The sequence below is a fragment of the Leucopleurus acutus genome (assembly GCF_964270905.1).
Source record: "Leucopleurus acutus genome assembly, chromosome: X".
NCBI classification, from domain to species: Eukaryota; Metazoa; Chordata; class Mammalia; order Artiodactyla; family Delphinidae; genus Leucopleurus; species Leucopleurus acutus.
The window spans coordinates 107,859,817-107,873,570 of NC_139148.1; positions in this window are offsets into that span (position 1 = coordinate 107,859,817).

Genomic DNA, 13,754 nt, shown 5'->3' on the forward strand with positions numbered 1-13,754 from the left:
CCCGGGAGCTGTGAGAACAAAGAAGAGAAAGGGAAATCTCTCCCAACAGCCTCAGAAGCAGCGGATTAAAGCTGCACAATCAACTTGATGTACCCTGCATCTGTGGAATACATGAATAGACAACGAATCATCCCGAATTGTGGAGGTGGACTTTGAGAGCAAGATTTATGATTTTCCTATTTTTCTGAGTGTGTATGTGTATGCTTCTGTGTGAGATTTTGTCTGTATAGCTTTGCTTCCACCATTTCTCCTAGGATTCTATCCATCTGCTTTTTTTTTCTGTTAATATATATTTTTTTTATTTTAATAACACTTTATATTTTATCTTACTTTATTTTATTTTACTTTATCTTCTTTCTTTCTTTCTTCTTTTCCTTCCTTCCCTCCTTCCTTCCTTCCTTCCTCCCTCCCTCCCTCTCTCCCTCCCTCCCTCCTTTCTTTCTTTCTTTCTACTTCTACTAATTCTTTCTTTCTACTATTTCTCCCTTTTATTCTGAGCCATGTGAATGAAAAGCTCTTGGTGCTGCAGCCAGGAGTCAGTGCTGTGCCTCTGAGGTGGGAGCGCTAACTTCAGGACCCTGGTCCACAAGAGAACTCCCAGCTCCACATAATATCTAACGGCGAAAATCTCCCAGAGATCTCCATCTCAACACCAGCCCCCAGCTTCACTCAACGACCAGCAAGCTACAGTGCTGGACATCCTATGCCAAACAACTAGCAAGACAGGAACACAACCCCACCCACTAGCAGACAGGCTGCCTAAAATCATAATAAGTCCACAGACACCCCAAAACACACCACCAGACGTGGACCTGCCCACCAGAAAGACAAGATCCAGCCTCATCCACCAGAACACAGGCATGAGTCCCCTCCACCAGGAAGCCTACACAACCCACTGAACCAACCTTAGCCACTGGGGACAGACACCAAACACAACGGGAACTATGAACCTGCAGCCTGCAAAAAGGAGACCCCAAACACAGTAAGATAAGCAAAATGAGAAGACAAAAAACACACCGCAGATGAAGGAGCAAAATAAAAACCCAACAGACCTAACAAATGAAGAGGAAATAGGCAGTCTACCTGAAAAAGAATTCAGAATAATGATAGTAAAGATGATGCAAAATCTTGGAAACAGAATGGACAAAATGCAAGAAACATTTAACAGGGACCGAGAAGAACTAAAGATGAAACAAACAATGATGAACAACACAATAAATGAAATTAAAAATATTCTAGATGGAATCAATAGCAGAATAACTGAGGCAGAAGAATGGATAAGTGACCTGGAAGATACAATAGTAGAAATAACTACTGCAGAGCAGAATAAAGAAAAAAGAATGAAAAGATCCGAGGACAGTCTCAGAGACCTCTGGGACAACATTAAACGTACCAACATTCGAATTATAGGGGTTCCAGAAGAAGAAGAGAAAAAGAAAGGGACTGAGAAAATATTTGAAGAGATTATAGTTGAAAACTTCCCTAATATGGGAAAGGAAATAGTTAATCAAGTCCAGAAAGCACAGAGAGTCCCATACAGGATAAATCGAAGGAGAAATACACCAAGACACATATTAATCAAACTGTCAAAAATTAAATACAAAGAAAACATATTAAAAGCAGCAAGGGAAAAACAACAAATAACACACAAGGAAATCCCCATAAGGGTAACAGCTGATCTTTCAGCAGAAAATCTGCAAGCCAGAAGGGACTGGCAGGACATATTTAAACTGATGAAGGGGAAAAACCTGCAACCAAGATTACTCTACCCAGCAAGGATCTCATTCAGATTTGATGGAGAAATTAAAACCTTTACAGACAAGCAAGAGCTGAGAGAGTTCAGCACCACCAAACCAGCTTTACAACAAGTGCTAAAGGAACTTCTCTAGTCAAGAAACACAACAGAAGGAAAAGACCTACAATAACGAACCCAAAACAATTAAGAAAATGGAAATAGGAACATACATATCGATAATTCCCTTAAATGTAAATGGTCTAAATGCTCCCACCAAAAGACACAGATTGGCTGAATGGATACAGAAACTAGACCCATATACTGGCTATCTACAAGAGAGCCACTTCAGACCTAGAGACATACACAGACTGAAAGTAAGGGGATGGAAGAAGATATTTCATGCAAATGGAAACCACAAGAAAGCTGGAGTACCAATTCTCATATCACACAAAATAGACTTTAAAATAAAGACTCTCAGAAGAGACGAAGAAGGACACTACATAATGATCAAGGGATTGATCCAAGAAGAAGATATAAGAATTGTAAATATTTATGCACCAAACATAGGAGCACCGCAATACATAAGGCAAATAATAACAGCCATGAAAGGGGAAATCGACAGTAACACATTCATAGTAGGGGACTTTAACACCCCACTTTCACCAATGGACAGATCATCCAAAATGAAAATAAATAAGGAAACACAAGCTTTAAATGTTACATGAAACAAGATGGACTTAATTGACATTTATAGGACATTCCATCTAAAAACAACAGAATACACATTTTTCTCAAGTGCTCATGGAAAATTCTCCACAGTAGATCATATCTTGGGTCACAACTCAAGCCTTGGTAAATTTAAGAAACTTGAAATTTTTTCAAGTATCTTTTGTGACAACAATGCTATGAGACTACATATTAATTACAGGAAAAGATCTGTAAAAAATACAAACACATGGAGGCTAAACAATACACTACTTAATAACGAAGTGATCACTGAAGAAATCAAAGAGGAAATCAAAAAATACCTAGAAACAAATGACAATGGAGACACGACGACCCAAAATCTATGGGATGCAGCAAAAGCAGTTCTAAGAGGGAAGTTTATAGCAATACAATCCTACCTTAAGAAACAGGAAACATCTCGAATACACAACCTAACCTTGCACCTAAAGCAATTAGAGAAAGAAGAACAAAAATTCCCAAAGTTAGCAGAAGGAAAGAAATAATAAACACCAGATCAGAAATAAATGAAAAGGAAATGAAGGAAATGATAGCAAAGATCAGTAAAATTAAGCTGGATCTTTGAGAAGATAAACAAAATTGATAAACGATTAGCCAGACTCATCAAGAAAAAAAGGGAGAAGACTCAAATCAATAGAATTAGAAATGAAAAAGGAGAAGTAACAACTGGTACTGCAGAAATACAAAAGATGATGAGAGATTACTACAAGCAACTCTATGGCAATAAAATGGACAAGCTAGAAGAAATGGACAGATTCTTAGAAATGCACAACCTGCCAAGACTGAATCAGGAAGAGGTAGAAAATATGAACAGACCAATCACAAGCACTGAAATTGAAACTGGGATTAAAAATCTTCCAACAAACAAAAGCCCAGGACCACATGGCTTCACAGGCGAATTCTATCAAACATTTAGAGAAGAGCTAACACCTATCCTTCTCAAACTCTTCCAAAATATAGCAGAGGGAGGAATACTCCCAAACTTATTCTACAAGGCCACCGTCACCTTGATACCAAAACCAGACAAGGATATCACAAAGAAAGAAAACTACAGGCCAATATCACTGATGAACATAGATGCAAAAATCCTCAACAAAATACTAGCAAACAGAATCCAACAGCACATTAAAAGGATCATACACCATGATCAATTGGAGTTTATTCCAGGAATGCAAGGATTCTTCAATATAAGCAAAACAATCAATGTGATAAACCATATTAACAAATTGAATGAGAAAAACCATATGATCATCTCAATAGCTGCAGAGAAAGCTTTTGAAAAATTCAACACCCATTTATGATAAAAACCCTGCAGAAAGTAGGCATACAGGGAACTTTCCTCAACATAATAAAGGCCATATATGACAAGCCCACAGCCAACATCGTCCTCAATGGTGAAAACCTGAAAGCATTTCCCTTATGATCAGGAACAAGACAAGGTTGCCCACTCTCACCACTCTTATTCAACATAGTTTTGGAAGTTTTAGCCACAGCAATCAGAGAAGAAAAGGAAATAAAAGGAATCCAAATCAGAAAAGAAGAAGTAAAGCTGTCACTGTTTGCAGATGACATGATACTATACATAGAGAATCCTAACGATGCTACCAGAAAACTACTAGAGCTAATCAATGCATTTGGTAAAGTGGCAGGATACAAAATTAATGCACAGAAATCTCTGGCATTCCTATACACTAATGATGAAAAATCTGAAAGTGAAATCAAGAAAACACTCCCATTTACCATTGCAACAAAAAGAATAAAATATCTAGGAATAAACGTACCTAAGGAGACAAAAGACCTGTATGCAGAAAATTATAAGACACTGATGAAAGAAATTAAAGATGATACAAATAGATGGAGAGGTATACCATGTTCTTGGATTGGAAGAATCAACATTGTGAAAATGACTCTACTACCCAAAGCAATCTACAGATTCAATGCAATCCCTATCAAACTACCACTGGTATTTTTCACAGAACTAGAACAAAAAAATTCACAATTTGTATGGAAACACAAAAGACCCCGAATAGCCAAAGCAATCTTGAGAACGAAAAACGGAGCTGGAGGAATCAGGCTCCCTGACTTCAGACTATACTACAGAGCTACAGTAATCAAGACAGTATGGTACTGGCACAAAAACAGAAACATAGATCAATGGAACAGGATAGAAAGCCCAGAGATAAACCGACGCACATATGGTCACCTTATCTTTGATAAAGGAGGCAGGAATGTACAGTGGAGAAAGGACAGCCTCTTCAATAAGTGGTGCTGGGAAAACTGGACAGGTACATGTAAAAGTATGAGATTAGATCACTCCCTAGCACCATACACAATAATACGCTCAAAATGGATTAAAGACCTAAATATAAGGCCAGAAACTATGAAACTCTTAGAGGAAAACATATGCAGAACACTCTATGAGATAAATTACAGTAAGATCCTTTTTGACCCACCTCCTAGAGAAATGGAAATAAAAACAAAAATTAACAAATGGGACCTAATGAAACTTCAAATCTTTTGCACAGCAAAGGAAACCATAAACAAGACCAAAAGACAACACTCGGAATGGGAGAAAATATTTGCAAATGAAGCAACTGACAAACGATTAATCTCCAAAATTTATAAGCAGCTCATGCAGCTCAATAACAAAAAAACAACCCAATCCAAAAATGGGCAGAAGGCCTAAATAGACATTTCTCCAAAGAAGATATACAGACTGCCAACAAACACATGAAAGAATGCTCAACATCGTTAATGATTAGAGAAATGCAAATCAAAACTACAATGAGATATCATCTCACACCAGTCAGAATGGCCATCATCAAAAAATCTAGAAACAATAAATGCTGGAGAGGGTGTGGAGGAAAGGGAACCCTCCTGCACTGTTGGTGGGAATGTAAATTGATACAGCCACTGTGGAGAACAGTATGGAGGTTCCTTAAAAAGCTACAAATAGAACTACCATATGACCCAGCAATCTCACTACTGGGCCTATACCCTGAGAAAACCATAATTCAAAAAGAGTCATGTACCAAAATATTCATTGCAGCTCTATTTATAGTAGCCCAAAGATGGATACAACCTAAGTGTCAATCATCGAATGAATGGATAAAGATGTGGCACATATATGCAATGGAATAATACTCAGCCATAAAAAGAAACGAAATTGAGCTATTTGTAATGCGGTGGATAGACCTAGAGTCTGTCCTACAGAGTGAAGTAAGTCAGAAAGAGAAAGACAAATACCGTATGCTAACACACATATATGGAATTTAAGAAAAAAAAATGTCATGAAGAACCTAGGGGCAAGACAGGAATAAAGACATAGACCTACTAGAGCATGGACTTGAGGATATGGGGAGGGGTAAGGGTAAGCTGTGACAAAGAGAGAGAGAGACATGGACATATACAGACTACCAAACGTAAGGTAGATAGCTAGTGGGAAGCAGCCGCATAGCACAGGGAGATCAGCTCGGTGCTTTGTGACCGGCTGGAGGGGTGGCATAGGGAGGGTGGGAGGGAGGGAGACACAAGAGGGAAGAGATATGGGGACATATGTATGTGTATAACTGATTTACTTTGTTATAAAGCAGAAAATAACACACCATTGTAAAGTAATTATACTCCAATAAAGATGTAAAAAATAAAAAGAGTATGTATTCAAGAAATGAATGTCAGGCAGTTGACTAATAAAATGTGTTATTTTTCCTGATTTTTGTGATGTTTGTGGTATTTGTCAGTTATTGAAATGTGTAATTTGTTGTGACTTATTTCCTAATTCTAAGCAAATTTTCACTTCTGGACCTAATTGTATATTATTTTCCTTAAGGAGGATTCCCCAAATTGTATATAAGTTCAGTCCACATAAACTTTGGATCTGGCTCTGGATATAGGCTATTCATACTTAAAGAAATCATAGGAGAGGCCAATAAAAAATGGAATAATCAGGGAAAATCACCAGTCATTTTTATGGAAAGAAATCAGTTTTATTCTTCAAACACTTGGGTCCTCTGTGTAGAGGCAGGAAGTTAGTACTATATTCAGAGTTATTAAGAACTATTAAGTCTTTCTGAGACCAGTCACATTGTGGCGAAAGATTTTGGCTACACTGTGGCAGGCATTTTCCAATCATTTGACAACACAGACCCCCTAATTTCATTCCAGCTCTAGCAAATTAATCATGATTGTTCTAAGTTACCCTTTGATTTGTTAGTAATTGGTCTAGGTGTAGGCACATTACCTAATTCTTGCAAATAAAAGTCTGATGGGGCTTTCTGGGAAAGATTTTTATCTCTAAAAAAACAGGGCATGAGCCGAGTAAGAAGAAATGCCTTTTTGCCACGCACTCTTTCAGATATTGGTGTAAGGGTGTAGTATTTAGAGCTGTGGCAACAATCTTTTGATCACCACCCAATGGCCAAGTGAATTGAAGTGATACCAACCCAACAGTAGTACTGTGATATCACTGAACCACCAAAGCAACTCTAGGACAGCCTGGTTCCAGCCTTCTAGTTATGAAATATAATTAAATACTATCTAAAACATTGTTGGCCAGAGATTTTTTGTTAGATAGAGCTGAAAATATTTCCAATTAAGGGGTGGGATAGGGAGGGTGGGAGGGAGATGCAAGACGGAGGAGATATGGGGATATATGTATATGTATAGCTGATTCACTTTGTTATAAAGAAAAAACTAACACAATTGTAAAGCAATTACACTCCAATAAAGATGTTAAAAATTAAAAAAAAAAAGATGATGGATAAAGTGTGGAATTAAGAAGGGAGAAAGCTTTGAATTAGCTCTCATAATAGCAAATACCTTCCCTCAAAACACAACTGCGAAGATGTGCCTTATTGTCTGAAATACTCACTTTAATATTTGAAGGTTTTTATTAATTTTCATGTGGCATGCCAAACTAAGATGGAAAAATTAAATGAAAAACTTTAAATAAAAATTTTATTGAGATATAATTTATATACCATAAAATTACCATTTTAAAGTTTACTATTTAGTGGTTTTTAGTGTATTCACAAAGTTGTGCGTTGATCATCAATATCTAATTGCAAAACATTTTCATCACTCCTAAGGAGAACTCCATATCTATTAGTAGTCACTCCCCGTTCCCCCATCTCTCAGCCCCTGGCAACCACTAATCTACTTTCTGCCCCTATAGATTGGCCTATTCTGGACATTTCATGTAAATGCAATCACACAATATGTGGCCTTCTGTGTCTGGCTTTTTTCACTTAGTATAATGTTCTCAAGGTTCATCCATGTTGTATCATGAATTAGTACTTCATTTCTTTTCTTTTTTTTTTTAAACATCTTTTTTGGAGTATAATTGCTTTACAATGGTGTGTTAGTTTCTGCTTTATAACAAAGTGAATCAGCTATACATATACATATCTTCATTTCTTTTCATGGCTGAATAATATTCCATTGTATGGATATACCATATTACGTTTATCCACGAATCTGTTGGTGGACATTTGAGTTATTTCAACCTTTTGGCTAACGTGAGTGCTGCTATAAACATTGGTTTACAAGTTTTTGTTTGAACATCTGTTTTCACTTATTTTGGGTATGCCTCTAGGAGTGGAATTTCTGAATCATGTAGTAATTCTATGTTGAATTTATTGGGGGAACTGCAAAACTTTCCGAAAGTGGCTGCACATTTTACAGTACTACTAGGAGCATATGAGGATTTCAATTTCTCCACATCCTTGCCAACACTTGTATTTTTGTTGTCTGTCTTTTTTATTTATTTATTTTTTTGCGGTACGCGGCCCTCTCACTGCTGTGGCCTCTCCCGCTGCGGAGCACAGGCTCTGGACGCGCAGGCTCAGTGGCCATGGCTCACGGGCCCAGCCGCTCCGCGGCATGTGGGATCCTCCCGGACCGGGGCACGAACCCGTGTCCCCTGCCTCGGCAGGCGGACTCTCAACCACTGCACCACCAGGGAAGCCCTTGTCTGTCTTTTTGATTATAGCCATCATAGTGGGTGTGAAGTGGTATCTCATTGTGGTTTTGATTTGCATTTCCCACATTATTTCATGTACTTATTGGCCATTTACATATCTTCTTTGGAGAAATGTCTTTTCTGATCTTTTGCCCACCCTTAATTGGGATAATTGTCTTTCTGTTCTTGAGTTGTTAGAATTTTTATATATTCTGGATTCTAGACCCTTATCAAATATATGATTTGGAAATATTTTGTCCCATTCTGTGGGTTGTCTTTTCATTTCTTTGATGGTGTTCTTGGAAGTACAAACATTTAAAAATCTGGTGAAGGTCAATTTATCTCATTTTTCTTTGGTTGTTTGTGCTTTTGGTATGATGTTTAAGGAACCATTGGAAATTCTGGAGGCTGAGATATGGTGACAAATTTCCACAGTAGAGAAGATGGGAGCTTAAGACATTTTGCTTAGATATTAAAAGGGACCTGATAACATCTATGCTATATTTAGGTACATGTTCGGAGTACAATATTAAATACTGATCACCTATATCAGAATCACCTAAAAATTCTTGTTAAAAATACAGATCACATGGCTCCGTCCAACATATCAAAACAAATCCCTGGGCTTAGGGCTAAGGAATATGAATTCTAAACAAGTTCTTAAACAGATTCTGCTGTATATGGACGTTTGAGAACCACTGAACTATGCCATGTGCTCTCCAGTAAGCATAAATGCATATTTCTTTAGTTCTTGGTAAATGTCAGCACCATTGTCAACTTCTCCTAGATTCAATGCAACATTATAAAATGTGCTCTTACTTTGTGCCAGGCACTGTGCTAGGCACTAAAGATAACCCACAAAGAAAATTTTGGGAGAATATTTATTTATTTATTTATAATAATTAATTAATTAATTAATTTAGTTTTAGCTGTGTTGGATCTTAGTTGCGGCACGTTGGATCTTTTGCTGTGGCCCACAGGCTCCTCCTTGCGGTACATGGGCTTCTCTCTAGTTGTGGTGCATGGGCTCCGGAGCGCATGGGCTCTGTAGTTGTGGCGTGTGGGCTCCAGAGTGTGTGGGCTCTGTAGTTGTGGCACGTGGGCTCTCTAGCTGCGGCACATGGGCTCTCTGGTTGTGGTGTGTGGGCTTAGTTGCCCTGCAGCATGTGGGATCTTAGTTTCCCAACCAGGGATTGAACCGGCATCCCCCGCATCGCAAGACGGATTCTTAACCACTGGACCGCCTAGGAGGTCCCGAGAATATTTAAATGTGATAATTATTGTGGTACATACAACTATCCATAGATACACAACACAGGCAGATACATCAGATGCAAAATTGTCATTTCAAAGCTAATTGTGTTGATTCATTTATGATTCCGCAGAATCTCATTATGGGAGGCTAGGTGTCAGCTTCCATTTAGTCATAACAATGATTTACTAATCAGAATAACACTTTAAAAATGTTACATAATTTTTGGTCGATACAAGAATAGGAGCACTACGTAAGTTGTGAGCTCTCCATGAGGAGTTCATGTCTTAAACACAATTTATTGTATTTGAGAAAGAAATCTACATACACTTGTATATATTTTCAGCCTTTGAGCATGCTGTGGTTTGCAATATAATTAAGATCTTGCAGCAACAGAAATTAAGATATATGAGATACATATTAATCTAGACACTATTGTAATGCGATTAAAGTATTAGGAGAAAATGAGAATAGGTCCTGAAAGACTCTATGGGCAGATGTATCTAAATCCACAGTCACTGATCGTGGTGACCAGTCTCCAATATGACCCCCAATGATACCCATCTCCTGGTATTCTCATCCTTGTGTAGCCCACATCACATGGTACCAGAATTGGCCTGTGTGACCAATAGAATATGGCAGAAATGATGTAAATGGCTGTGACTTCTGTCTTGGGCATGCTCACTGCCACTTGTCCTCTTTCTGTCTTTCTTGGATTACTTACTCTTGAGAAAGCCATGTCAGAGCAGGCTATCGGAGGGGCCCATGTGATGATGAACTGAAGCCTCTTGCTAAAAGCTATAGGAGTGAACTTGGAAGTGGATTTTTCAGCCTCCTCTCAGCTAGTCTTCAAATACTCTTTCCCTAGCTGACAGCTTGACTACAATCATATGAGAGAACTGAGTCAAGGCCACCTAACTAACCTGCTCCTGGATCCCTGACTAACAGAAATCATGAGGTATTTTTTGTTTTAAAGCTCTAAATTTCATAGTAATCTGTTATTCAGTGATAGATAACTTAGCATGCAGATCAGAGAAATATTATTGGATGCAAATGAACAGATTTCTATAAAGTAATACTTTGAGGAAACGTGTAACATTAAAATTCCTACAGTTATCTCAGTACTAAAAAGGTTAAAAATTTCCCCAGCAACATAGTCAAAACCTATATAAGACAAAATTCCATATTAGTCAATATTTCTTAAAAAGTGTATTACAATTCTAGTCATAAAGAAACATTATGAATTGCTCAATAATATAATATGGCTTTTATGTGGAGTAAATTCTCTCTGGGTCATACAATGTCTACAGTCTTAAATTATCATTATTACTTTATTTTTAATACCAGTTAACATTCAGATGCTTACTATGTGGTAGACATTGTATTTCATTGTTTCATGCCCTTATGCTTACTGCCTGTAATATATTCCCACTTATTTCTCATAATAACCCCACAAGAGAGGCACTATTTATTATCCCTTTTTAAGTTCACACAGCTAGCAAGTGGCAGAACATAGATTTGACCCTAACTCCTTTTCCAGAGCCCAAGTTTATGAAAGAGTATATTGAAATAATTTTATATGAAGTAATCCCTGACAAAGACTCATTAACCAAACTTCAGTCAGCCTCCTCTAAGTCCTTTATCATTATGTTATGTACATAATTCTCCCTGATAATTTTCCTTGATCTTAATTCTGCTCTTTCTGAAATTTATGTAGCTACTTATGCTTTCTTTTGATTAGTGTTAACATGGTCTATCTTTCTCTTTCCATTTACTCTTAATCTATGTGTGTCTTTACATTTAAAGTTGGTTTCTTGTAGACAACATATAGCTGGGTCTAGTTTTTGATTCACTCTGACAATCTCTGTCTTTTCATTGGTATATTTAGACCATTGACATTGAAAGTGATTATTGATATAGTTGGATTAATATCTACTATATTTGTTACTGTTTTCTGTTTGTTGCCCTTGTTTTTGTTCCTATTTTTATGTTCCACACTCTTTTCTGCTTTTTTTGGTTTTAATTGAACAGTTTATATGATTTTATTTTCTCTCCTTTCTTAGACTATCAATTATACCTCTTTTTACTTCTTTTTATACTTGTTGCCCTAGAGTTTGCAATACATATTTACAACTAATTCAAGTCCAGTTTCAAATAACACTATACTGCTTCATGGATAGTGGAAGTGTCTTATAATAAAATATTCCTAATTCCTTCCTCCCATCCTTTGTATCATTGCTATCATTCATTTCACTTATACATATACATAAGCATATATAAATATATGTATGTCCACACATAAAATTAAATACATTGTTTCTTTTATTATTTTGAGCAAACTGTTATCTGTTGGATCAATTCAGAATTTTTAAAATGAAAGTTTTTATCTTACCTCCTTTTCTCCATTCTTCGATGTTTTTCCTTTCTTTATGTTGATATGAATTTCTGACCTATATTATTTTCCTTCTCTCTGAAGAACTTCTTTTAACATTTCTTGCAAGGCTGGCTTTACTGGCAATAAATTCCCTCATATTTTGTTTGCCTGGGAAAGTCTTTATTTCTCCTTTAATTTTGAAGGATAATTTCATAGGAACAGGACTGTAGGTTGGTGGTTATTTCTCTCAATACTTTAAATACTTTATTCTACTCTACTGCTTTCATGGTTGGATGTAATTCTTATATTTGCTCCACTATACGTAAGATTTTCTTTTTTCCTTTAGCTTCTCTCAAGAATTTTGTTTTAGCTTTTATTTTCTGAAGTTTAACTATGATATATATTTGTTGTTGTTGTTGTCATTTATCCTGCTTAGTGTTCTCTGATCTACCTTACTCAGGGGAAATTCTCATTCATTATTGCTTCAACTATTGCTTCTGTTCCTTTCTTTCTTTCTTCTCCTTCTGGTATTCCCATTACACATATGTTACACCACTTGTAGTTTTCCCGCAGTTCTTAGATGTCCTTTCCTGTATTTTTTCAGTCTTTTTTCTCTTTGCTTTTCAGTTTGGGAAGTTTCTATTGTCATATTCTCAAACTCAGATTCTTTCCTGAGCTGTGCCCAGTCAACTAATAAGTCAATCAAAGGCATTTTTTATTTCTGTTACATGTTCCTGATGTCTAGCATTTATTTTTGATTCTTTCTTAGAATTTCAAACCCTCTGCTTACATTATGCATCTGTTGTTTCATGTTGTCTACTTTTGGCATTAAAGTCCTTAGCATAATAATCATAATCTTTTTAAAATTCCCGGTCTGGTAATTCCAACATTCCTGCCATATCTGACTCTGTTTCTGATGCTTGTTTGGTCTCTTCAGATTGTGCTTTTTGCCTTTTAGTATGCCTTGTAATTTTTTTTTAAAAGGTAGATATGATATACAGGGTAAAAGGAATTGCAGTAAATAGGCCTTTAGTGGGGGAGGTGAAGCATTGCAAAGTCTGGTGATTAGGTCTCAGTCTTTTGGTGAGCCTGTGCCCCTGGATTGTGAACCTCATCAGTGCTTCTCTATCCCCCCTCTCCCCAAGGCCCCTGCTGAGGTGGGACAGGATGGCTGGAGAGGGCTGGAGTTGTATACTTCCCTTCCCCCATATAGAAGGTTAAAGGGACCTGTTGTTGGATATCCCTCCTCTTCCCCAGGTAAGCTAAGCTCTGATATAATGTCAGCAGGTTAGGCTCTGGTAAAATCATTTTTCCTACAGCAAGCCTTGTTAAGAGAAATAGAATTCTCTGGCATATTTAAAAATGGTTCCTTTTCCATTCCCCCTGCCCAAAGCATGGGAAGACTTTTTTCTAATATTCACTCTGAGGACCTGGTAGGGCTCCTGGAGGTAAAACCCACAGAAGTGTGAGGGCCCCTCTATGACTAGGTCCTTCTGGATTTTTTATTCCTTAGGCTTGTCTATACTGAGCGTCTAACAATGTGCAGTTACATTTTAGGTTTTCCAACCACAGCACTCATTCCCATAGAGGTTTCTGCTCATGGATTTCTGCCCCTGTAAATCGTGCTTCTCTGTATCCACCTGTCTGTCTCTCTAATTCTGGGGACATTGGTTTGCCGTGTGACTTCACT